This window comes from Capra hircus, chromosome 8, assembly GCF_001704415.2.
Source record: "Capra hircus breed San Clemente chromosome 8, ASM170441v1, whole genome shotgun sequence".
NCBI lineage: Eukaryota > Metazoa > Chordata > Mammalia > Artiodactyla > Bovidae > Capra > Capra hircus.
Genome location: NC_030815.1, coordinates 69,735,773 through 69,762,858, shown reverse-complemented (window position 1 = coordinate 69,762,858; position 27,086 = coordinate 69,735,773). Strand labels below are relative to the sequence as shown.

General features: G+C 48.6%; 1 protein-coding gene across 1 annotated transcript in view; it reads left to right on the top strand.

The window, feature by feature from the left end:
* Positions 1-27,086, top strand: part of PEBP4 (phosphatidylethanolamine binding protein 4) — a 221,335-nt gene that overhangs the window by 123,999 nt on the left and 70,250 nt on the right. The gene's annotated exons all lie outside the window — the stretch shown is intronic.

Genomic DNA, 27,086 nt, shown 5'->3' with positions numbered 1-27,086 from the left:
GAGGACCAGTCAGTCCCTTGAGGCCCCGCCACATGTAACCTCCAGGCACAGAATGGAGCCAGCCTGCCCCAGGACTATGCCCTCCTAAGGACAATTTTCCTCTGCCCAGAGGAGTGAAGGGTGCTGACACAGGTCTGAAGCTGGGTGGCAGCCTGGAGGATGGACTGTTGCCTGCTTCATAGATTTCTTGATCTCCAGCGCTGGAAGGGCCCTCAGATTTATGTGGTCCTGCTTCTCCATTTCGGGCTTCCCGGGTGGCTCAGTGGTAAAGAATCCACCTGCAGTGCAGGAGACGCAGGAGACTTGGGTTCAATCCCTGAGTCGGGAAGACCCCCTGGAGGAGGGCATGGCAACCCAGTCCAGGATTCTTGCCTGGAGAATCCCATGGACAGGAGAGCCTGGCGGGCTACAGTCCATGGGGTCGCACAGAGCTGACACAACTGAATCAGCTTAGCAGGCACACACTCTTCCATTTTACAGATGAAGTAGCTGAGGCCCAAAGTCATCTAAGCTCTCTGTTGCAGAGTGTGGACCAGATCTGGAGAGTCCCAACTTTCAGTCCCACTGCTCTTTCCTGTCACTGTCACAAGCTTGCTGAACGAGAGAATATCAGCGCTGGAGACCAATGAGAGACTGGCAGGTGCCTAAGTGGTTGTGTTGGGTGACTAACCGAGTCCAGGAAAGGAGAAAGAGAAGCTTTACACTGCGCTCCTAGCTCTCACAGCCTCTCTGTCTCAAAACTAAAGTTTGGCATTTTGTGAGCTTCACCTGGCCCCAGCCAAGGACCACAATTTTAGTAGTTCCAAAAACATTCTCTCAGTCCACCCATCCCTTCCTCCCAAATTTTCTTCCCCATTGGCTTTGCTCTTCAGTCTTTGCAACCCCATGGACTGCAGTGTGCTAGGCTTCCCTGTCCTTCACAATTTCCTGGAGTTTGCTCAAACTTATGTCCATTGAATCAGTGATGCCATTCAACCATCTCATCCTCTGTCACCCCCTTCTCCTCCTGCCTTCAATCTTTCCCAGCCTCAGTCTTTTCCAATGAGTCAGCTCTTCATGTCAGGTGGAGAGGTACCTGAAATTCCTTAATAGCAGGGAAAGCCTCATATCACAATCGAAGGTGAGGCTGAAAGGACTGCTTATACTGGGACTGACTTAAGGCTCAAGTCCCAAGTGGCAGTGAAAAAAAACAACTGAAATTTGACTGGGCCACTTGGGAAAAAACAGAGCAGGAGGTCAGCGGGCAATGAAGGAAAATGAGATAAGGGGGAGATGGAGCAGGAGGGAGAGTCAGAGGAAAGGAGGGGTCTCTGAACCTGGCTGAGGATCCCCCACCAAAGACCATGCTATTTCCTCTGCACCAGCTACCCAAACACGAGGGCTATCCCCTTTCCTAGTGTTGAGGTTGTTTCCAAGATTTAGTATATAGAAGTGACTGAGTAATGATGTGGAAAGATCAATGCCATTAAAGGAAGTTTTATTACTCACAGTTCCCAAGTGAAGGGGGCATGCCTGGCCATGCAGGGCCACATGGGGAAGCACCAGTGTCAGTCGGGAGGCAGAAGGAGTGAGAGACAAGGATGGCCCAGGGCCTATACTGTGGTTTCTGCGGGAAGGAATGGGTAGGGAGGGTAGGCAAGTTTGAGCAGTTTTAGGATTGGAGAGTTTGAATAATCTCAGCAGGCTCTAGGCTATTAGGGTGGTCTCCAGTTGCCTGATACCTGGCCCTAGGGTAATTAGGACAAGAGAATATTGACTTGGTGTTGAAACTGAGATATAGGAAGTGGCCATATAGGATATGGCCTTGGGGTTGGTTGGTTTGTAAGTGAACAGTGTATTTTCAAGCTAGTTGTTTGCTGTCCCTGGGAGTGGTGGTGCTAGTTGTAAATAATCTATCTGTCAATACAGGAGACATAAGAGATGTGGGTTCAATCTCTGGGTCCAGAAGATCCCCTGGAGGAGGGTATGGCAACCCACTCCAGCATTCTTGCCTGGAGAATCCCATGGACAGAGGAGCCTGGAGGAACTACAGTCCATGGGGTGCACAGAGTTGGACACAACTGAAGCGACTTAGGAATTGGCTAGCCCTGGAGGGGCAGTCTCTCCAGCATCAGCAAGCCCTCAGGATGTCAAAACATCAGAAAATACAAAAACTGAAAGACATGATCAATACACCCCTCTTCTTTCTAAAAGCTGCTCTTTTTTAAAAGTTCTGCTCAAAATCCACCTTGTTCACCATGCTTCCCTTGGACTCCAAGACCCCTCCCTGTCTCTGGTCTCCCACGTAGCACTTGGTCTGTGCTGCACAACTGAGCACCGGATCCCACGCTGTCTTGTTTCCTAGTGGTCCCAGGGCATGTGCCCTAGTTTCCCAGCCTCCTGGGGAGACTCTGCTTGCCCTCTTCCTGCCCTGGTACACATCTGGCCCTCAACCCAGAGCACAGCCACTCTTCTCAGCTTCAGTCCTTCCCAGCTGCCCTCCCAGCCGAGGTACACACACTCACCACCTCACCTTTCATGCTTTTATCCCCTGGCCAAGTTGTCATGCCATGCTGTACCATCCCACCCACGGACAGCTGCAAAGCTCTCTTCCTCTGGTCCTCTGACCACAGAGACCCCGCAGCCGTCTGCAACCACCTCCTCCAGCAAATACACACCCTCCACTGACTGCCACTCCTGCTCACCACTGGTGACATCCTCCCACCTTGAAACCTCTTTCTTCCCATCCTCCCCATGAGAAGGATCCTCTCTGTTCTCCTCTCCCAAACCAAAGCCTCCTCAATTCCAAACCCTGCTCAAAGCCCAGCATATCAGCTCTGAATCACACTGAACTCCTGTCAACTAGTTCACTGACTTTGAGTAGAATCATTCATCTCCCTGGACCTTTGTGCCCTCCCAGGTAAAATGAAGATGTGGCCAGCATGATCCCCTAGGTCCCTTCAAGCTCTTAACCATCTGGAGTACTGACATTCTTCATAGAGCCATTCCTTGATACACGGCAAGCATTTCTTCTTAGGAGACATGTAGGCAAACAGGGCTCTTATGCCTAGAATGTCCTTTCCACGGAGCAAAATCCAGAGAAAGCTTTCTCAGCGGCTTATTAATAACCAAACTGTCCATTGTTACAATAGCTAGAGAATTCTGTTCAACTCAACTATGATTTACTGAGCTTGCCTTCTGAGTTCAGCTCTCTGATGGGCATCCTGGAAGCTCTAAAAGAATAGGATTAAATTTCTGCCCTCAAGGAACTCAAAACTCAATGGGGAGATTAATTACACATATGCACACCTACACATGCGTTTGAGAATTGCCAAGGGAACTGGGTGCGTTTATAGGTTAAAGAGCCAACTTGAGTCACTGCTTTAAATCCATACTTTAGATTTGCCAATACTTGACTCTAAATATCTGACAATAGGCTGATGTTCACATACATGTTCATATAAATATTGAGTGTCCACCATGGTGTGGGCACTCTAGCGACCACCTCAGGCTCAGAGATCACACCTTTGGGATATCCCCACCTTCTTGCTGTCTTAACCATAAAAATGTCAGGAATTCTCACGTTTCAGCACATAAACCGTACCTCCCTAGTGTGTCTGTGTATGTGTGTGTGTGTGTGTGTGTATACATACATATATATACATACATATACATATACATACATACATATATATACATACATACATACAGTTCAGTTCAGTTCTGTTCATTTGCTCAGTCATGTCCGACTCTTTGCGACCTCATGGACTGCAGCACGCCAGGCTTCCCTGTCCATCACCAACTCTCCCGGAGCTTACTCAAACTCATGTCATCAAGTCAGTGATGCTATCCAACTATCTCATCCTCTGATGTCCTTTCTCCTCCCACCTTCAATCTTTCCCAGCATCAGGGTCTTTCCCAATGAGTCAGTTCTTCGCATCAGGTGGCCAAAGTATTGGAGTTTCAGCTTCAGCATCAGTCCTTCCAATGAATATTCAGGACTGATTTCCTTTAGGATGACTGCTTGGATCTCCTTGCAGTCCAAGGGACTCTCACGAGTCTTCTCCAACACCACAGTTCAAAAATATCCATTTTTTGGTGCTCAGCTTTCTTTATATTCCAACTCTCACATCCACACTTGACTACAGGAAAAACCATAGCTTTGACTAGGCAGACCTTTGTTGACAAAGTAATGTTTCTGCTTTGTAATATGCTGTCTAGGTTGGTTATAACTTTTCTTCCAAGGAACAAGCGTCTTTTAATTTCATGGCTGAAGTCACCACCTGCAGTGATTTTGGAGCCCCAGAAAATAAACTCTGTCACTGTTTCCACTGTTTCCCCATCTATTTGCCATGAAGTGATGGGACCAGATGTCATGAACTTAGTTTTCTGAATGTTGAGTTTTAAGCCAACTTTTTCACTCTCTTTCACTTTCAGCAAGAGGCTCTTTAGTTTTTCTTCAATTTCTGCCATAAGGGTGGTGTCATCTACATATCTGAGGTTATTGATATTTCTCCCAGCAATCTTGATTCCAGCTTGTGCTTCATCCAGCCCAGCATTTCTCATGATGTACTCTGTATGTAAGTTAAATAAGCAGAGTGACAATATACAGCCTTGATGTACTCCTTTTCCTATTTGGAACCAGTCTGTTGTTCCATGTCCAGTTCTAACTGTTGCTTCTTAACCGGCATACAGATTTCTCAGGAGGCAGGTCGGGTGGTCTGGTATTCCCATCTCTTGAAGAATTTTCCACAGTTTGTTGGGATCCACACAGTCAAAGGCTTTGGCATAGTCAATAAAGCAAAAATATGTTTTTATGGGACTCTCTTGATTTTTCTATGATCCAGTGGATGTTGGAAATTTGACCTCTGGTTCCTCTGCCTTTTCTAAATTCAGCTTGAACCTCTGGAAGTTCACAGTTCACGTATTGTTGAAGCCTGGCTTGGAGAATTTTGAGCATTACTTTACTAGCATGTGAGATGAGTGTAATTGAACAATAGTTTGAACATTCTTTGGCATTGCCTTTCTTTGGGAATGGAATGAAAACTGACCTTTTCCAGTTCTGTGGCCACTGCTGAGTTTTTCAAAATTGCTGGCATATTGAGTGCAGCACTTTAACAGCATCATCTTTAAGGGTTTGAAATAGCTCAACCGAAATTCCATCACCTCCACTAGCTTTGTTTGTAGTGATGCTTCCTCAGGCCCACTTGACTTACCATTCCAGGATGTCTGGCTCTAGGTGAGTGATCACACCATGGTGGTTATCTGTGTGGTTATATGTGTTATCATAATGAACAGTATGAACAGTATAGAAGTGAAAGTGAAGTCGCTCAGTCGTGTCTGACTCTTTGCAACCCCATGGACTGTAGCCTATCAGGCTCCTCTGTCCATGGGATTTTCCAGGCAAGAGTGCTGGAGTGGATTGCCATTTCCTTCTCCAGGGGATCTTCCCGACCCAGGAATCGAACCCGGGTCTCCCACATTGCAGGCAGACACTTTATCGTCTGAGCCACCAGGGAAGCCATGAACAGTTTATATATATAGTTTTATATCTGTATCTGTGTTCATGCTAAGTCACTTCAGTCACATCCGACTCTGCAGTCCTATGGGTTGTAGCCCACCAGTCACCTCTGACCATGGGATTCTCCAGGCAAGGGTACTGGAGTGGGTTGCTGTGCCCTCCTCCAGGGGATCTTCCTCACCCAGGGATCAAACCCACATCTCTTATGTCTCCTGCATTGGCAGGTGGGTTCTTTACCATTAGTGCCACTTGGGAAGCCCATATCTATATCTATCTATCTATATCTGTGTTAGTATTTCTCTGTTCTCAAGATAGGAAAAGACTTTTTAACACATATTTGCCAAAACAGAAGTGAAATAGTTGATCAATTTTGCCTCATAAAACCTTGAAGTCTCCATGGATCCAACTTCCTCAGACAGAATTAAAATGCAATCAACACATTAGAAAAATTGCGATATAGACAACGAAAGATTACTATGTTTAACTTATGAGTCACTTAAAAATCAGTAAGATAATACTGCAATTGTATGTTACTCATGAGCTGTTGGAAGGTATAAAAAAAATAAAGCAGTGTAGAAAGTACCCAGGGCGATGCCTGACACACCCTCAATAAATGACATACACTCAATAAATGTGAGCTGTTATTAGTTTATTTTGTAATAAACAGAAAAACTGGCAAAAGTACAGAAATCAAAAGGTCTTTAAAAAGAAACGCAAACTAGACATATGACGAATGAAGATCTACACTGGTAGTCAGAAATGCAAATGAGAACAAGAAAGTGTTGACCCCTCTACCTCCCCCATACCAACCAAAGCCTTTATTTGGCAATATTTGGAATTCATTTCTTTTTAAACATTAATAGTGATAATAATAACACCAGTGTCCTCTTACATAGTACTGATAAGAGTGTAAATTGTTTTAAAAACCTCTTTTGCAGGGTTATTTGCCAATGTGTATCAAACATCACATGCCTTTTAAAATGTGCATAGCCTATGACCCAACAATGTCCTTCTAGAAATTTATACTAAGAAAATTACATCATATGTGAGCAGAAATTTATTCATATAACAGTGTTGCTTATAATAATGAAAAGTTAGAAGCAACTTATTTGTCTAAGAAGCTATGCTTGGCACATATTAATAAATTGTGGCCTGTGGAATATTATGCAGCCATTAGAATGACTGGAGATCAATGGTAAAGATATCAATAAAATACTTGTGCCAGTTCTCACATGACATGGAGAAGAAAACTAAAAATAATTATATAGTGCTCAATACAAAGTTCCCCAAGAAATTGGAAAGAATGCATACCAAAATATTCATAGAAGTTAGTTAGGTCTGGGTAGTAGAGTTATGAGTAATTCTTATATTCTTTTTTGAGTTTAGTTCTTTTTCTAAATTTTCTATAGTATGTATTTTTTATAATCAGATGTTACATGCTGTTTTGTTTTTTTTTTTAATTACTTTGGCTGCGTTGGATCTTTGTTTCAACTCATGGACTTTCTCTAGTTGTGACTCACAGGCTTAGTTGCCCATATGACCAAGCTAGACAGCATATTAAAAAGCAGAGACATTACTGTGCCAACAAAGGTTCGTCTAGTCAAGCCTATGGTTTTTCCAGTAGTCATGTATGGATGTGAGAGTTGGACTATAAAGAAAGCTGAGCACCGAAGAATTGATGCTTTTAAACTGTGGTGTTGGAGAAGACTCTTGAGAGTCCCTTGGACTGCAAGGAGATCCAACCAGTCCATCCTAAAGGAGATCAGTCCTAGGACTGATGTTGAAGCTGAAACTCCAATACTTCAGCCACCTGATTTGAAGAGCTGACTCATTTGAAAAGACCCTGATGCTGGGAAAGATTGAGGCCAGGAGGAGAAGGTGATGACAGAGGATGAGATGGTTAGATATCATCACCGACTCAATGGACATGGGTTTGGGTAGACTCCGGCAGTTGGTGATGGACAGGGAGGCCTGGTGTGCTGCAGTTCATGGAGTCGCAAAGAGTTGGAAACGGCTGAGGGACTGAACTGAACTGAAATGAACACAACCAGGAATCAGGTCTATGTCCCGTGCTTTGGAAGGTAGATTCTTAACCAGTAGACCACCAGGGAAGCCCCTAAATGCTATATTTTAAAAAAAAAATTAAATCACAAGGCAAAAGAATATGATTATCCCAGCTATGAGGAATATAAAGAGAGTTAAAATACAGTCCCTATTCCAAAGAGTCTGTGGCTTCTTTGGAGAACATTTAAGCATCACCTCTGATGCAGAGCCTGAGAACCTCCTTGCTCCTCTGCCATTCCCCCACTGCCTGCCCCCATGGTTCCCAGTGCACACTTCTATCATATACCTGGCCCTTGTAAAGACAGATTTGCTCTCCTCTCCTCTTACTAGGTTTCGAGCTCCTCCTGGGCAAATCCCGCATCCTTCATCTGTGTGTCCCCCAGAGCACAGGGCCTGAGTAGAATTACCCCAAGTGTTCTTTGAAAGAGCAAAATAAGCTTAGAACAAAAATGATAGCTATCAGCACAAGACATATTAAGTGCTGGTGAATTGTATAACAGTATGCATTGGAGAGGGAAATGGCAACCCACTCCAGAGTCCTTGCCTGGAGAATCCCAGGGACAGTGGAGCCTGGTGGGTTGCCGTCTATGGGGTCACACAGAGTCGGACACGACTGAAGCGACATAGCAGCAGCAGCAGCAGGGTAAGATCATAAGAAGGAGAATTTGGTTATGATTGGGGTGAGCATAGAAGACTTCGTGGAGGAGAAAGATGTTGAAAAACACCCAGAAGCATGGATAATTGGATATGCAGGTCCCATCCATGGGTCCTCCCCACCCTGCCCCTGGCTCTTTCACCTCTACCTTGAAACCACCCAAAAGTACTCTACTAGGGCTTCCCAGGTGGCGCTAGTGGTAAAGAACTCGTCTGCCAATGCAGGAGATGTTAAGACAGGAGGGTTCCATCCTGTGTTGGGAAGATCCCCTGGAGAAGGGAATGGCAACCCACTCCAGTATTCTTGCTTAGAGAATCTCATGGACAGAGAAGCCTGGTGGCCTATAGTCCATGTGATCACTGTTATGCCCAAGTCGCGAAATCTCCCAATGACCACCAGGGAGCCAATATCCGATGCAAAAGCAAGAGAGTTTTTATTACCAAGCTCGAGCTGGGGCTCCCACCGATACCGATGCAGCAGCTATAGGGAGGAGCCCTGAGCTCTGGGTTACATTGGTTATATAGGGTATTGTCGCGCGAAAAATTCAAAAAACGGGAGTCTCCGGCTCTGATTGGTCACCTTCTGGTGAAGGATTAGGTGTTGAGTTCTGATTGGTTCTCCTTTTCCAGGCTTGACTCGAATTTCCCGGGCTGGCCAAGGGTTCTGACTGGTTCGCAGGTGGTGGGGTGAGGTCAGGGGATTTCCAAAGGCTCTTTTCCCGGAACCTTACAAAATGGAGTAGCTTTGATTCTTCAATCACAAAGAGTCGGACACAACTGAAGCAACTTAGCATGCACGCGGGGCATGGCTTTGCAACCGTGCCACCCTTCCTTGCCACTATTCTACTCAGACTGTCTCTCTGATATTAAAAGGACACTGACCTATTGGCATATTCCACCAGCTCACTTGATGACTGTCATACAGATTTCAGCACATTTGTTGGAAACCAGTGAATTTGAATGTTAGCCTATCTGACTTGTTTATCACTTAACCCCCAGGGCCTAGGATAGTGTTTAGTGAGTAGGAAGTGCTAATTAAATGTTTGTTGAATAAATTGAATATGACAGCTTAAATACTGGCATACAGGACTCTGTGTATTACACATATATGTGATAAATGCACACACATATATATACATTCCATAGCTGCCTTGTGAATATGAATTATGTGTTTGTACATCAGATAAGTAGAGAACCCTAAGACAAATGTGCACACATGGGCACACACACGCATGCGCACACACATGCACACAGAATTTGGGAAAATATCAAAAGGAGAAGCCCACAGCTTTCTCAGGAGTCAATCGCCTCCTTTGAGAAGAGGCTTCCAATAAAATAGAATTTGGATGGTGTCATGGATAAATTTGCCTTTCTAAAACCTCCCAAATTAAAATTTGAGAGAGACTTGAGCACGATAACAGGATGGCAATGACTCGATATGAATTTGCTTTATTTGCGTGGCTCAGAAAGTCTCTCCATACCCTTCAGGTTGAAGAGAGAAAGAAGCAGGTACAAAGTGCCGAGGCTCTCCTGCCCCCAGCCTCCTTCTCTGCTCTGCTGCCTAAGGTTCTTGGGGAGCCCATGGGAATGCAGTCCCTTCCTCGCCCTGCCCCACAGCCCACCCCCAGAAGCCCATGGAATTCAGCCTTCTCTGTTGAGTGGGGGTGGGTTGGGGAGGCTGGTTGTCTGCATGAAGGCAGTATTTTAGGTTAATGGTGCCTGTGAAATTACCCAGCTTAGCTGACTATTCTTCTGGGCCTCTGGCCAATCAAAGGGCGCTGCCTGCACCCTCCTCCACCAGCCCCCACCCCCCACCCTACCCCCAGTAAAAAAAAAAAGTCATTGCCGTCATATTGTTCTAGCATCTTAAGCCCTGGGGATCATTTTGTGTCCCAGTCACTCACAGATCCCAGTGCCTCCTGCTAAAGACTGTATTTAAGGGTAATATAAACAGTTTGATCTTTAAAGTACCCTGGATGCATAATATCTATACATAGTTCTTGAATTTTTATTCTAAAAACAATTAGCCAAAAAGCCCTTTTTATATGATATTTGCAACTACACTGACAGTAACAGCAATTAAACCCCGTCTGTTGGCTGAGAAGAGAGCCAACTCTCCAATTCTCCAGAAGCCTGTAAAATGTGCAAATTCAGAGCTAGAAAACTCAGCCTTCAAAGGTAGCCGTAGGACCCTTCAAGGTCAGACTCTAGCCAGGTTTTATTTCCCCCTTCAACCCCCACTTGAGCCTGTCATTCTAACCAGCCACAGGCACACTTTAGTCCCAGCTTAGTCTTTGCAGAAATGTTTTCCTTCCTCTTCCCTCTCTTAACCCACTGATCCTTCAGGGCATTTTTCAAATGCCCCCTGACTTATGAAGACGCCCTGGTCCACTTCCTCTGATTCCCATGCCTGCCCCTTTCGAGAAACTTCCACATGCTTGCAGAGCAGTCATTTCCACGCATGCCCACTTCCCTCTGAGCAGCAATCTCCTTCGGGGGCAAAAGTAGATTAGGCTTTGTGCTTGCGTGTGTGATGAATAAATGAATGAGTGAATGAGTGAATGAATGAATGAGTCATCAAACAGTCCATGCAATAGAAGGCTACACTGAAGGCTGACAGAAGGAGGCTTCCAAATACGTGGAATGAACACTATGCTTCCAAGGCTGAGAGTCAGGGATGGAGGTGAAGGGCAGGCAAACTTTAGACTTCACTCATGGTTTGTTGTCCAGTCGCTCTGTCGTGTCCAACACTTTGCGACCCCATGGACTGCAGCACGCCAGCCTTCCCTGTCCTTCACTATCTCCCAGAGTTTGCTCAAACATATGTGCATTGAGTCAGTGATACCAGCGTGTTTACCCCTAAACATTCAGGTGCCTCTCACTGAGAGCTATCTTAAATTTCCTCTGTGTGCCTTCCTGATGGGGAAATGTTTCCAAGTTCTTCACATTTACCCATTTTTTGCTTTCATTCCACAGATATATTTTAAGTGGTTGCACTGCATCCCTCTATGGTAGGCACTCTAGAAGCAACAGTACATGAAACTAAGATCCCTCTCCTCATGGAACTTATTTTCTAGAGGAGCGGGACCAACAAGTGACAATAAGCTTCATATATAAATAAATGATTTGGTGCTTTACAAAGCATTGGGCTTCCCTCGCGGCGCTAATGGTAAAGAATCTGCCTGCAGTGCAGGAGACCCCAGTTGAATTCCTGGGTCAGGAAGATCCCCTGGAGAAGGGAATGTCTACCCACTCCATTATTCTTGCCTGGAGAATCCCATGGACAGAGGAGCCTGGTGGACTACAGTCCATGGGGTCACAAAGAATCAGACATGACTGAGCAACTAACACTTTCACTTTTCATAAGTAGTCGGGGAGAAACACAGAACAGGATTGTGGGGTGAAGGCGATGCACAGTTTGCAGGATTAGATCTGTTTCCAGGAAGGGGCTCATGGAGAAGGTGAGATTTGAATGAAGACTTGGGGGAGGTGAGGGAACATGACATGCAGAAATCTGGGAGGAGAATGCTCCAGGGAGAGGGACCAGGAGATACAAAGAGCCCAGGGCTGGTGCACACCTGTTGTGTCCAGAGGAGAGCTGAGAGGCTGACGCGGCTGCAGGAGGGCAAATGAGGAAGCCTGGGAGAGGAGTTCCGGGAGGTGAGGGGACAGACAGGCAGGGCTCAGGTTTGCTCCATGTATATTGTGTATGTGGAGGCAGTGAGCGGGGCAGAGAAGCAGAGGAGGAGCGTGTTTTATTTGGGTTCAAGCAGTCTCACTGGCTGGTCCAGGTGAGGGGTAGTATCAAGGAGACTCGTCAGGAGTGTATTGCAATAGCCTGGGCAAATCAAGACCATGATGGCCAGAGGGTCATGGGGCCAGAGAAGAAGCCTCACCTGCCCCTCTCACCTGTATTAGAAAAAGGGTGCAGTGTTACTGCATTAACATGAAGAGGGCACGTGCAGTCATTTTCCCCCAAGTTCAGCTGGGTGACAATGAAATGCTACCGAAGCTCAGACAGCCCTGCACCCCTCGAGCAATCTTGAGCTGGCCAAGCCCCCAGGCTTGCAGGGAATGGAGGAGTCCATGACACCTACCCCCGGAGTATGTAGGAATGCAGTCACCTCCTAAACCTCATTGTGGGGTGGGGGCTGTCTCTGAAGGCAGCATGCAGCCATAAACTGGAGGTTGTTCAAGGCCTGGCCTCCCCAACCCCATCCCCGATTAGTGACTGTCCTAGATTTCTCACTCAGCTTGAATTCCTTCATCTGAAAAGTGAGGAGTTTGGGCCCCCTGATCTCTAGGGCGAATCCCACTTCTAAAATTCTCCCATTTCAGAATATCTCCACTTCCTTGCTTCTGTGACAGCTTACTTTCTATCTAATGACTTCCAAATTCACATGAACACACTTGGTGTACAACTCTGTCTTTCTGTTTAGTTTTTTTAGTTACATTATTCCAGATAATACTCTACTTGCTTGCCAAGAGAAGGAAAAAATGACATTAATTAAAGATTTGGTCTGTGTCCTAATCAAAAATTTTAAAAATGAATGTATCATACTGTACATTCTGTAATGTAGCCTGCTTTTTTACTTAGCAATATATCATTAACATTTTCCCATGTCAACACATATTCTTCTACACCATGATTTTTAGTGCAGAAGTAGTTTACCATATGGATGTACTATAATTTACTCAGCCGATTCCTTACTATTGGACATTAGGTTGTATCTTTTTTCATATATATATATCTATATGTTATCACAAACACTACAATGAACAAAGTTGTGAATACCATTGAGTTTATTTACCTTGATTGTGACTTTGTTAGAGTGAATTCTCAGGTCAGAGGTGTCACCCATTCAAAGGCTTTTTGGTAGCTATTATTGAAACACCACCCAGAATTTAGAATTTATATCAATTTGGAATCCATAGCATATGAACAAGCATCAGGACAATCCAATTCAAGAGCTGAAAGGAGACCTAGTACTGCCATGGTCCAGGCCCTTCCTCTTCCGGCTGAGGAAACTGGGGCCCTGGTGGCTGCGGCAACTGGTATGTGCTCCAGGCATCGCTGCAAGCGTGTGTGAGACTTTGGACCCAGCTGGGAAGCACTGGTTGCTATGTGTGCCCCACCCCAGCCCTGCCAACCTCAGTCCTCACCTCTGGAGGCTCCCAGAGACCCCCAGCTCCAGCCACAACCACTCCAGCTCTCACCCGCCTTTCCCAGCCATGCTGCTCCTGAGAGTGGGCTCCATATGCAGTCTCTCCTTCACCCGCACCTCCTGTTCCTCTCATGGAGGCTTGTCGGTTCTCATCCCAGTGGCATCTCTGTGACTGTTAGATGACATCTCCTGTTTTTTCATTTTTGTTTTAAACAATTTTATTTATTTATTAAATGTATTTGGCTGTGCCAAAGATATTGCAACGTGCAATATCTTTAGCTGTGGCACATGGGATCTAGTTCCTTGACCAGGGATTGAACCTAGGCCCCCTGCCTTGGGAGCTTGGAGGCTTAGCCATGGGACCACCAGGGAAGTTGATCATCTCCTGTTTTGAAACGCGCCTCTTCCATGATTTTTCTCCCTAGTTCTCCTAGCATCCCTTTCTCATTAGGCCCAGGAGGAGCCCGTCCATTCCCACCACCTCCAGCATACCCCATTACCTCTTCCTGAGTCCAGCCCTGGCTGCCCATTACCTGTGTGTCTCTATGGATGCTCTGCAAGCTCACTCTCGATGCATTCAAAATGAATCTGAGTATCTTCCCCCGCCCCCCCCCAGTAGTGGTGAAGAACCTGTGTGCCAATGCAGGAGGCATAGAAGATGCCGATTTGATCCCTGGGTTGGAAAGATCCTCTGGAGAAGGACAGGGCAACCCCTCCAGCAATCTTGCCTGGAGAATCCCATGGACAGAGGAGCCTGGCAGGCTACAGGCCATGGGGTCACGCAGAGTCATTCATGACTGAAGTGACTTAGCATGCACATATGTACGTACTCTCCCCCTCCACTCGGCCCTCCTGCCCTCCCCTCTTCTCTACAGCATCACAGCCACCCCAGGCAGAAACTGAGACTCGGCCTGGAGCCTCCCTTCTCCCCAGCCCCTCTCATCCTCCCATCCAGCCACTGCCTCACATCTCCCGGGTCTCAGGAGTGAGGCACTGGCTTTCTCACTGGCTATCTGCTTCTGGTCTCTGTCTCCCCAAAGTGTTCTCCAGGGAATCTTCCTAAGCATGGCTGCTCCCGGCCAACCACTCCCCCTCTAAGCCCCTTGATGGTTTTTGTTTGTTTTTAGAATTTTAAAAAATTATTTATTTAGTTTTGATTGCGCTGGGTCTTCGTTGCTGCATGTGGGCTTCCTTTCGTTGCTATGTGCGGGCTTTTCATTGTGGCAGCTTCTCTTGTTGTGGAGCCTGGGCTCCAGGCGCACAGGCTTCAACAGTTGCAGCACGTGGGCTCAGTAGTTGTGGTGCACAGGCTTTAGTTGCCCTGTGCATGTGGAATCTTCCCAGACCAGGGATCAAACCTGTGTCCCCTGCATTGGTAGGCGGATTCTTATCCACTGCACCACCAGGGAGGTCCTTAACCCCTTGACTGTTAAATACATACATCTTGGCAAGGCCAGTAGGGCCCTCCCTGACCTGCCCCTCCTCTTCTTCAGCCTCATTTCTGAGCAGTCCCCACACAATGGCACCCCACTCCCATCCCAGCAGTATCAGCCTTCCTGTTCTCCTCCCAAGCAGATCATTTGGGTCTTCCCTTCCCAGTCCTCAGCACAGGCCCATCATTTGCCTAGGTTATCTTTTAAGGCTGAGCTTAAATGCATCACCTTGTACAAGTTCTTCCTGTGCCAACCTTAAGTCCATCTCCTCTAGGAAACCACCATGGCTCACCAGTTCCTCCATCGGGAACTTAGCTCAGGAGTGCACATAGCAGCAACAACTGTAGTAGCAGTAGTTTATTTCTCTGACTCTCCAACTAGACTCAAGTCCTTGGGAATAGATGCCATGTTGAATCCTTGTCTCCAGTGTGAATTTGTTGATTAACTAGCTACAGATATTATTAATTACTAGTTAATGCCTCTTAGCCATCACCGGTCAACTTGGAATCTGAACGAAGCATAATTTCTGGCTAAAAGGAGAGGCTATGAGTGCTATTGAAACAAGTGACCTAACAAAATGCTGGTATCTCCACTTCAACCACTCCTGCCAGTTCCCAGACCTGTAGAATGTCTATCAGTCAAGATCAGTTTGAGATTTTAAGCCTCTGTGTCATTCTTGCCCTTCTGACTGTGTCTGAAGTGCAAACACTGCATGCTAACTTAGCTGACTTATCTAAAAACAGGTGCCAACTCTTTACATCCACTCACTGGATTCCATTCTTCTAGAATCCTGCCCTTTCTCCCACCTGTGCAGATTCTGCACCCCTGCCAGAGAGGCATCTGGAAAGGGTCCCTGGATAGAATCACCCTTGAATTAGGCAGCAATCCCCAACCTTTTGGGCACCAAGGACCGGTTTCATGGAAGAGAGTTTTTCCAGGGACCTGGGAGGGGGAATGGTTTCAGGATGATTCAAGCGACCCCATGGATAGGCTCCTCTGTCCATGGGATTTTCCAGGCAAGGGTACTGGAGTGGGTTTCCATTTCCTTCTCCAGGGGATCTTCCCAACCCAAGGTTTGAACCCAGGTCTTCCACATTGCAGGCAGATGCTTTACCATCTGAGCCACCAGGGAAGCCATGATTCAAGTACATTACATTTATTATGCACTTTATTTCTAATCTAATGCTGCTGCTGATCTGACAAGAGGTACCAGTCTGTGAGCCAAAGGTTGGGGACCCCTCAATTAGAGGAACCAGCCCTCCTCCCTTCACGTGACTCCCAGGACATCGGCCTTCCACTCTCCCTATTGGCTCTTTTCCATGCTGCCTGCCATGGAGCAATGTAAGGAGTATACACTCGGATGAACAACCTTTGATTAGTGGGTTGAAGACCTAAGTGCTAGAGGGACAGGACAGAAAGGCATTGCTCTCCCTCTGCACCCTCAAACTGCCATGGCCACTTTTAAAAAGCCGCAAATAGATGGGTTTCAAGTTCAGGATTTTATCCAGCCTTTTCCCATGAAAGGTGAAAGTGTTAGTTGCTTAGTCATGTCCAGCTCTTTGGGACCCCATGTACTGCAGCCCGCCAGGCTCCTCTGTCCATGGAATTCTCTAGGCAATAATACTGGAGGGGGTTGCCATTTCTTTCTCCAGGAGATCTTCACCCCGCCAGGGATCAAACCCGAGTCTCCCATATTGCAGGCAGATTCTTTACCATCTGAGCCACCAGGGAAACCCACATAGGTGGGCTACTTATTAACTTGCTACTTCTAAGCATCCTACTTCTAAACATGCCCCGAGTATTATAATGTGTTCAAGTACTCTTTCCTTGGTATCCAGAACCCTCCAGAAGGGATGGTTTAGCTGTTCTGCTGTTCTCTTCCTGGGAGACAAAGATGGATGAAGTGGGTGGGAGGGAGAAAGAGAAGGAGAGCCAGGATTTATTCCTTTTCTACTCCGTCCTGGGCACTTTCTACACACCCATTATCTCCTTCCATCCTTACCCAGCACAGGGAGATGAGCACAAGTGCTAATGGACACATGAGGAGACCAGGGTTTGGAGGAGTTAATTCCCTTGTTCAGGGTCACATAGCTGGTAAACAGCAGCTCAAATTTTAAGTTCAGCTCCAGGTCAACTTAAAGCTGCAGCAAGCCTAGAAAACTCCACTCCTTTTCTGCCAAACCTGTCACTGCCTTCTCTACACACTCATCAATGATTTACTGATGTCAGACAGAATGTATCAAAGTTATTTCTTAGGGTCCTCATAGGACCCTGTGTGCTAGCTATTGTTCCCATTTTATTTTATTTTTTTAATATTCATTCATTTATTTGGCTACACTGCGTCTTAGTTGTAGCACGAAGGTTCTTCAATTTTCACTGTGGCGCACAGGATCTTTTTTTTTCTCTCTTGGTTGTGGCATGTGGGATTTGTTCCCTAACCAGAAATGGAAACTGGGCCCCCAGCATTGGGATTGAGGATTCTTAGCCCCTGGATTGCCAGGGAAGTCCCTGTTCCCATTTTAACCTTTTTTTTTTTTTTTCTGGCTATTCTGGGTCTTTGTTGCTGTGTTCAGGCTTTCTCTAGTTGCAACAAGAGACAGCTACTCTCATGTTGTGGAGCACAGGCTCTAGGCATGTGGGCTCGGCTCAGTAGTTGTGGTATTTGGGCTTAATTGCCCCACAACATGTGGGATCATCCCAGACCAGGGATAGTACCTGTGTCCCTTGCATTAAGAGTGCAGAGTCTTAGCCACTGAACCACCAGGGACGTCCTTTTTCCCATTTTAAATGAGGAAGCAGGCTCAGAGAGGACATATGACTTCCCCTGGTTACCCTACCTGTACCACTGCCCAGCCCCACCTCCTTAACCAGGCTTTCCTCTCAATCCTCTGCCCAGATACATAGTGTCATGTCCATGGTGGGGCATCACGCTGCAGACTTGTCCCAAACCAGACTGCACCTCAGTGCTTAACTGCATCCTTGCCTTTTTGGTCTTACCCTCTGCCAGAGATGTGGCCTTCTTTAAATGTCTCATTGGAGGATGATTGGGATCTTCATGGGTTCCCGGGTGGCACAGTGGTAAAGAATCCATCCACCTACCAATGCAGGAGACTCGGTTCAGTCCTGGGTCGGGAAAATCCCCTGGAGAAGGAAATGGCAACCCACTCCAGTATTCTTGCCTACAGATTCCCATTGACAGATGAGGCAGTGGGCTATACTCTATGGGGTTGCAAAGAGTTGGACACAACTGAAGTGGATAAAACAACAACATTGAGATCTTAACATGGCCCTTGTTTCTGGGTGCTGGGCAAGAGGTACAAAGGAAAGGTCTGCGACATGTTCCCGAAGGTGCCCCAGCAGGACAGGGAATATAATGTGAGGACACAGCAGCTCCCAATTCCATCGCCTAAGGCCTGGTGACCTTGGTAGTAGGCACTTGCAGGTCAATGGCTTTATTCTCAAAAAAATAAAAGAGTAGTCAAGACATCACTGACTCAGGCCCTTGCTCCTACTTCCCGATAAATTGAAGGAAATATATAGAGACTTTCCCTGATTAAAACTGACTCCCTGGGGAGGCTGGTTCCCCATGGGTCTATGCTAAACTGTTCTTTCGTCCCAGAGCAGAGCCAAAGGGGATGACAAAGTGTTCTGAGCACACTGGAGCCCTGAGGCAGAAGGCCGAGCCGCAGCTCGAGCTCCCAGGGCTTGTTCGTGGCCGCAGGCTGATGCCCCATGGCCCACGTTGGCCCCCTGGCCTGGGCTGGGTCTCCAGCTCCCCTCAGAGGGGACAGAGCCTCAGATGGGGTTCAGAGCATCTCCAACGGCTCCTCCCTACCCCGCTCCCTGCCTTCCTCCTGGTGTTATCGCTATTGACAGAGGATTATGTAACCTCCAAGGAAGGGAGGCCTGGAGTTCTCCCCAAAGCAAGCGAGTGAATCTGTTCTCGCTGCCGTCATTTTCTCAGCAGGAACCTGCTCCGTGCAGACTGGATTTAGGGGTTTTTCCTGGATGCTTCTGTTTCATTTAACATGCAAGGGCTAATAACTTGTCACAATTCAATAAGGCAGTGGTTACAAACACCCGGGCGGCTGCTTATTTAAATGCAGGTTTGTTAATTAGCTTCTCTTAACAAGGCGTGCGCTAAATCAGGCACCCGGCTGGCAGCACCCAAGCCTGGCGTGTCTCCCGGGATGCAAGGTTGGCTACGGGGGTCATGTACAGTGGCTGCAACAAGGCAGAACTCAAGCTAGGAGGTCCGTCCTGGCCACTCCTCTGCCTCAGTTTCCTTAAAACAAGACACTGATGAGAGATCTTTAAAAGCAAGTACAGGGTAGCACGGTCTGCCTCTTCCGCCTGCTCTGGTCCTTTTTTCAGCCTCAGAGTCCTGAGTGCATCCTTCCCTCCGGGTGTATTCTTGTCTTTACTCCTGCTGTCATCCTTCTTGGCTACCACCTCTCTGCCAAACCTCCCGTCACGTGTTTCCCAGCCCTCTCTGACACCCGTCTCCCCTTATACATCCCTCGGTTCTCAGTTTTGGTGGTGGGGTCCCAGTGATGGGAACAGGAGAAACAGAGCAAAGCTGGAGTGCCTGCTTCATGCCAGATGGACATGTCCCATGACCCATCTCTGTCATTCTCACCCCAGCGTAGAGATCAGGGGTCCTCATCCGCCTGGGTCCCAGAGAGGCTGCCTTCCCAAGGTCACTCAGCAGTGAGTTGCTCTGGGCCTGTCCTTTCAGGCATGGCTCTGAGACCTTCCTATCTCCACTCCCGGTGCACATGACATGCTCAAACTGCAGGTAGTGAAGTGAGAGGTCCTCATGCCTGCATCTCGGTGACGTCTCCTCTGAGATCCCCTGGAGCACCCTGACCCTGGTGGAATCTTGGAGTTTGATTTTACCCAGAGCCTTCTGGCCTCTCCTGGGCACCAGAACACCAGCCACAAGAAAGCTGAGAGAATCCACAGGAGCAGCAAGGCCACCACTCTTGGAGGGCCCAGCCCTTTGCATACCCCTCCAGAGCTCCTCGGGGGCACCTTGGCCTGGTGAGGAAGCTGAGGTGGGGCCATGGTCAGAAGGAAAGGGAGTAGACATCCCAGGAGACACTACTGTATACTCCAGCCCTCCTGATTGGATGGCCACGCCCATCTCTCCTTCCAGGGAAAAAGCATTCAAAAAGCACAAAGAGAATTGCTTGGCATCATTCACTTATTCTCAATAAAGGACTGAGAAAAGATCTAAATATAGAACCAAAGCCAAAGTATGGTTAGAACGGGGAAACAGAGCCTGGAGAAGTCCCAGGCTACCCAGCCCTTCTCCAGAGAAGCAGGAAGTCCAGCCCACTTCCCCGGACCCAAACCTGGGCAATCCTGGCTCAGTGGAGAGCCCGGGTGTGCCTGGTTTATGAAACGCCCAGCCAGTGCTGCTGGCTGAGGTTGGACCTGGGGCCTGAGCAGAAAGGTTGGGGGAACCAGGGGGGCTTCCCATGGTCCTGGCAGAAGTGAACACCAGGATCCTGGAAGCCAATCGCTAGGACATAGACACTCAACACTGACGCCAGGTGTGCTGTGGCAGGGGACTGTTACTCTCAGACGCCCTGAAACAAGCTGTTTCCACTGCTGGGTGGGCCTCTAATAACAGAAATGATCCTTAACCCTTGGAGCATCATAGACCCCAATCTTATGAAAGCTCTGGGCCTCTCTCTCTAGAAAAATATGCAGGCAAGGATGCACAAAGGTATTGTTGTTCAGTCGCTCAGTCATGTCCAACTCTGCAACCCCATGGACTGCAGTACACCAGGCTTCCCAGTCTTTCACTATCTCCCCGAGTTTCCTCAAACTCATGTCCATTGGGTCTGTGATGCCATCCAACCATCTCACCTCTTTTGCCCCCTTCTCCACAAATGCATACAATTTGGCAATCTCTGGACACTTATAGACCCCCATAAAGCAGTTCATGAATCCTAGGTTAAGATCTCCTGCTTAAAGAAGTTCTAAGAGACTTTGCTCCTAATTAAGACTCCTGTGTGTGAGGATAAGCTTTTCTGTATGTGATCCAAAGAAACCCTGTCTGACAACTGAGGTGCTCTAAAACTGCCTGGTGGATGGTGTGGGTATTTTCATGCCTTGAAAGCAGAGGTCTGGACCTGGCAGTTTGCACAATGCTTAGGGCATAGTGCGTTCTCTGCAGATCTGTGGTGAGTGAATGAGCGAAAGTTTCCTACCTGCTGTGTGATTTGGTACCATGTGGTTGTTAAAACTCAAACGATCGTCCTTCAGAGATGGTACTGAACCCACGAATCAGACCTTTGTATCATCAGGACTGACATCAGGGTCTTTGAAAGGGGATGTGAAAGGACATGCCGGCACCTCTGCCTGGTGTTTCCAGTTCCCACCTCCAGAGACACCCCACCTCATCTCCATCACAGTGGGACATCTCTGTCCCATGAAGGCTGACCTGTGCAGTGTGGAGGGAGTCAGAGGGGACAGAAGGACATGACACCCCTGCCACAAGTCATGGAGAGCAAGCAGGGTACCCTGGCCCGCAGGCCCTGGTCTTAGGACGTGGTGGTACCCGCAGGTGTCCTGGGCCTCGTTAAGGTGGGCCGCCTCCCCCACCACCACCCAAGGAGAGCGGTGAGGAGAGCCAGCCATGTCTAAAGTCAACATGGCGCTTCCAGAAACGAGCCAGGAACTCTAAGCTGAGCCCAACCTCCAGGCCTGAAAATGTGAGGGTCTAGAGCTAGGGCGGGGGCTGACACCAGGCAGGGCGCTCAGTCTCCCAGATTTCTCCGGGTGGCTGGGCCACATGACATCGCCAACTGAGGCGGGGAGTGGCTGTGTGGGAGGCCTGGGTACAGGGGGAGGGAACTCCTACCCCCGCCCAGGCCTTGGATCATTTGAAAGGCAAATGTGCTGGGTTGCCTAGGGAACGGAAGAAAAGGGACTTCCCTAGCACCGGTGACTAGTAAGGGATGGAGAAGAGAGCTGTGATGCTGAGAAAATTGTTTCCAAAAAAAAAGTAAAAAGCGGTGACTAAGCAGCCCTGGTTATGTAAAGCAATCCCTGAGGAAGTGTGGGGAAAAGCCTGGAACCCACCCCCGGGGCCCTCCTCCCCTCTCCCAGCCTGGTTCCTGCTGCCATGGGGAGTTTCCACCAGCCTCTGCCCCCTCCCCTACTCCCCGGAACTCCCTGCTCGTCCTTAGGACCCAGGAGGAGCCAGCCCCTAGCCTGAAGCTGGGCTCTCACTGCCAAGGGCAACCAAGCCTGATGGGTGGGACACAAAGAAGGGGATGCCTTCCTTGATCCCTTTGGGGCAATTCTGGCACCTCTGCTTAGAACAAAGCACCCTGGGTCAGCCCAACAGGTGGCAAAGGGTCATTTTGCCAACCCAGAATCAGGGTCAATTCCACTCTGAAGACCGGAGTTCCACATTCAAGCCCCAACACAGCTGGTTGCTCGCTGGGAACCTGGGCAAGTTACCGAACCTCTGAGCTGGTTTCCTAGGTTGTACATGGGAGCTGACATCTACCCCCAAAGCTAATGGAGTAATAAACTAGGACAACCCTTGTGCAACTCCAGGCACGAGGCGGATGCGTGGTGGGCACTCGACACGTGTTAATTTCCCATCCCCCTAGACAGGAGCCCTAGAGACCCTCCTGTCCTTTCCTGGAAGTCTGCATCTGGTCACTAGATTTACTGGGGCTCCAAGGAGTCCAGCCAGCCCTTCAGTGCCTCTGTCCGCTTTCTTCCAGCTGATGAAGGGCCACTGACCCAGACACTTTCTCTGCTGGGTGGGTATGTGAGAGGTGAACCTGTACCTTCAAGCCTCATATCTCCCAACCTGGATATTCTTCCAATTCCCAGGACACTCCTTCTGGCTGCCTGGGGAACATCCTCTCCAGAGCAGCCCCGGGAAATTAGCAGAACCTCAAATTGTTGATGTTGAGAAGGAAATGGCTATCCACTCTAGTGTTCTTGCCTCAAGAAACCCATGGACAGAGGAGCCTGGCAGGCTACAGTCCATGGGGTTGCAAAGACTTGGACAAGACTGAGTGACTTTCACTTTCACCTTCAAATCATTGATGAGATGTTGACACCCCTAAAATCCCCACCTGCGGTTGAGATAGAAAAGCAAATGCCTCTGGCTCCCCCATTCTCTCTACTGTGCGTCCTTGGGGGTGAAGCAGACCTTTGCTCTGGACAAATGGATTTCAAGGCATAAACTGCTGTGGGTCACAAAAAGCTAGGGTAGGGTCTGGGGAACAAAGCCTCTGTCACCAGTGAAAGTGACCAGGCCTGAGCAAGGAAGGAAGTGGTAATCCATCAGCTCCCTTGGGGCACACAGGAAGTAACCCCACTTTTAACTCCACACAGCAGACTGCTGTGTTGCACCCACTCTCAGGAGGGTCACGGATCCAGTTGAAATACCCTAGCCTGTAGTCCAAGCCCTGTATCCTCTCACGTTTCCTCCTTGGACAATAACAGAAACTCACCCCCTTCTGTAGGCTTATATTTCATCAGTCCAAACTGTGAAGAAAAATGTCACATAGGGATCGAGACCTGAAACCAAGCATTTCCCCAGAAGCCCAAAGGGTTGAGAGGGCCCTTCATTCCTTTTAAAACACCATCCCCAGTGCTTCTTTTGGATTGATCCTTGAAAGTTCCCTTGGGTCATGGAGACAGAGCATCCGGCCTCTGGAGCCACTGGGCTGACCCTACAGCAGAAGCCCAGACCAAAGAGCCGAGACCCCTCAGCAGAGGCTGTGGCCTCCTCAGACCCCTACGGCCCTCCCTGCAGCTCCTCACTGCAGGTCCTATTCTGCTCTGCCCCACACTGTACTTATGCCCTGGAGTCGGTCTGAAATGCACCTTTTCCCAGGCCCAGCGAGGCCAAAGTAGGATTTCTTCTGGAATCCTTAGTACCTCTTCTGCTTGCTGTCAAATTTCAGCTGAACCTCTCTGTTTAGAGCCCAAGCCTTCCTCAACTTTCCCAGTTCTAAGTGCTTCAGTTCAGTTCAGTTCAGTCGCTTAGTCGTGTCCGACTCTTTTCGACACCATGAATCACAGCACGACAGGCCTCCCTGTCCATCACCAACTCCCGGAGTTTACTCAAACTCATGTTCATCGAGTCGGTGATTCCATCCAACCATCTCATCCTCTGTCGTCCCCTTCTCCTCCTGCCCCCAATCCCTCCCAGCACCAGAGTCTTTTCCAATGAGTCAGCTCTTCGCATCAGGTGGCCAAACTACTGGAGTTTCAGCTTTAGCATCAGTCCTTCCAATGAACACCCAGGACTGATCTCCTTTAGAATGGACTGGTTGGATCTTCTTGCAGTCCATGGACTCCCAAGAGTCTTCTCCAATACCACAGTTCAAAACCATCAATTTTTTGGCACTCAGCTTTCTTCACAGTCCAACTCTCACATCCATACATGACCACTGGAAAAACCATAGCCTTGACTAGATGGACCTTTGTTGGCAAAGTAATGTCTCTGCTTTTAAATATGCTACCTAGATTGGTCATAACTTTCCTTCCAAGGAGTAAGCATCTTTTAATTTCATGGCTGCAATCACCATCTGCAGTGATTTGGGAGCCCAAAAAAATAAAGTCTGACACTGTTTCCACTGTTTCCCCATCTATTTCCCAGGAAGTGATGGGACCAGATGCCATGATCTTAGTTTTCTGAATGTTGAGCTTTAAGCCAACTTTTTCACTCTCCTCTTTCACTTTCATCAAGAGGCTTTTTAGTTCTTCACTTTCTGCCGTAAGGGTGGTGTCATCTGCATATCTGAGGTTATTGATATTTCTCCTGGCAATCTTGATTCCAGCTTGTGCTTCTTCCAGCCCAGCATTTCTCATGATGTACTCTGCATAGAAGTTAAATAAGCAGGGTGACAATATACAGCCTTGATGTACTCCTTTTCCTATTTGGAACCAGTCTGTTGTTCCATGTCCAGTTCTAACTGTGGCTTCCTGAACTGCGTATAGGTTTCTCAAGAGGCAAGTCAGGTGGTCTGGTATTCCCGTCTCTTTCAGAATTTTCCACAGTTTATTGTGAAAATGAACTAAGTGCTTGCTGCTACTGCTGCTGCTGCTGCTTGGCCTGCCAGAAATAATTGATAAGTATTCCAGTAGTCATGTATGGATGTGAGAGTTGGACTATAAAGAAAGCTAAGCACCAAAGAATTGATGTTTTTGAACTGTGGTGTTGGAGAAGACTCTTAAGAGTCCCTTGGAATGCAAGGAGATCCAACCATTCAACTCTAAAGGAAATCAGTCCTGAATATTCATTGGAAGGACTGATGCTGAAGCTGAGACTTCAGTACTTTGGCCACCTGATGCGAAGAGCTGACTCTGGAAAAGGCCCTATTGCTGTGAAAGATTGAAGGCAGGAGGAGAAGGAGATGACGGAGAATGAGATGGTTGGATGGCATCACTGACTCAATGGACATGAGTTTGAGCAAGCTCTGGGAGTTGGTGATGGACAGGGAAGCCTGGTGTACTGCAGTCCGTAGGGTTGCAGAGTCAGACATGACTGAGTGAGTGAACTGAACTGAATTTGGTGGGCCAGTAAACATTCCCAGCTGGGACTCTGCCTGGCCTCCTGAACAACTTCTTCTCCCAGTGGAGAGGTAGTGGATGCCAGAGTGTAACCCAGGCCTCACCCCTTGGTTTTTCAGTCCCCCTCATATAATGGGGGGGGGGCGGGGGGGGAGTGGTGCTTCCCAGATGACTCAGTGGTAAAAGAATCCACCTGACAATGCAGGAGACTCAGGTTCAATCCCTGGGTTGGGAAGATCCCCTGGAGGAGGAAATGGTAACCCACTCTAGTGTTCTTGCCTGGGAAATCCCACAGACAGAGGAGCCTGGTGGGCTACAGTCCATGGGCTCACAAAAGGGTGGAACACAACCTAGCGACTAAACAACAGCAACATATGATGAGTCGGGGGGAGGCTTGCGGCCTGAGCCCTACATGAGCTGATGAGACCGCAGGGTTCTTTGTGCAGTCCTGAGACACACATGAAAACACACAAGTCTTGCAGTCAGAGACACACATGCACCAAGTCTGACCTCCCTCTTACCCAGCTGACCTCTAGCAAGCAAGCCCTTTCCTTCTCTGCTCCTCAGGTTCTCCATCTGTATATTGAGGCCAACACCAGAGACCTCAGGGTTGTGGGGAGCAGGGGTACCTGAGACATCTGAAGGCCTCAGAAAATATTAGGGCAAATACAGGGCATGTTGGACCCCGCGGTCATGTAGAGTTCTCCTGCAGGGAGCCTGGGTCCCCATGGTTCTTGTCCTGGATCACGCGCACAGGCAGCCAAGCAGCTGACTCGGTGAGGAAACCCCGGCCCCCGCCTCCCCCGCCTCCCCTGCCCACATTCCCACCTCCTCCTCCCCAGAGGCTCATAATTGGTGTTGTGAGGATTAGTCACCGAGACAGCGAGAGTCTGCCTCCCCCACAGCCCGGGCCCCCTACACAGGCAGACGGGCTGAATGCTTAATTGGAGTTCCTCACACCTCCGAGGACAGCCTCCCACGAGTTGACAGGGACAGAGAGTGGTGCTCAGGCCCCGACCCTGGAGGAGGGCCAATGAGGAGCCGAGGGCTTCACTGCCCTCCTCTCACCAAGGCCCCCTCCTGGTGACCGCACCAGAACTGGGAGGGAAGGCTAGGAACCTGTGTCAGTGCCCTGCACCCCAACAAGACTGCGCTTCCAGAACCTTCTCCTAAGAGGCTAGCTGGGAAGATCTCCACCCAGGCCTATTTATCTCAGCAGAAAGGGTGGCCCAGCCCAGCTCCATCAGCAGGATCACAGGAGAGGAATGGGACAACAGGAAGGGAGGGAGAAGATCTCATGTGCAGGGCCCTGGGTGAGGGCGGCTGGGGGCCTCCACAGCTGCCCCCCGCCCCCGAGAAGCCTGAGAGAGAGTCTCGGGGGCAAAACTTGGAGGATGCGGGCTCACTGACTTGTCTGCCCCAGATGGTTGGAGGTGTTGATCCAGGGGAGTGAGGTCCCTTTGTCACCTTATTGGTGCTGACCTGGGTGAGGTGGACACTCTCTGGAGATCTCACTCAGAGCAAGCAGGAGGCCCAGGTTCAGATGGGCAGCAGCCCGGAGGGGTGCAGGGAGCCACCAGGTAGAGGACAGGAAGAGTGGGGGCTTCTGCCCTGGGGGTGCAGCTGCCAGAGGGGGCTGCATCAGCACGACTCTGTTTCCCCAATGGGGAACTGTCCTGCCCTGAGTTAGGAGGGGCTGGGGAGTAGGGC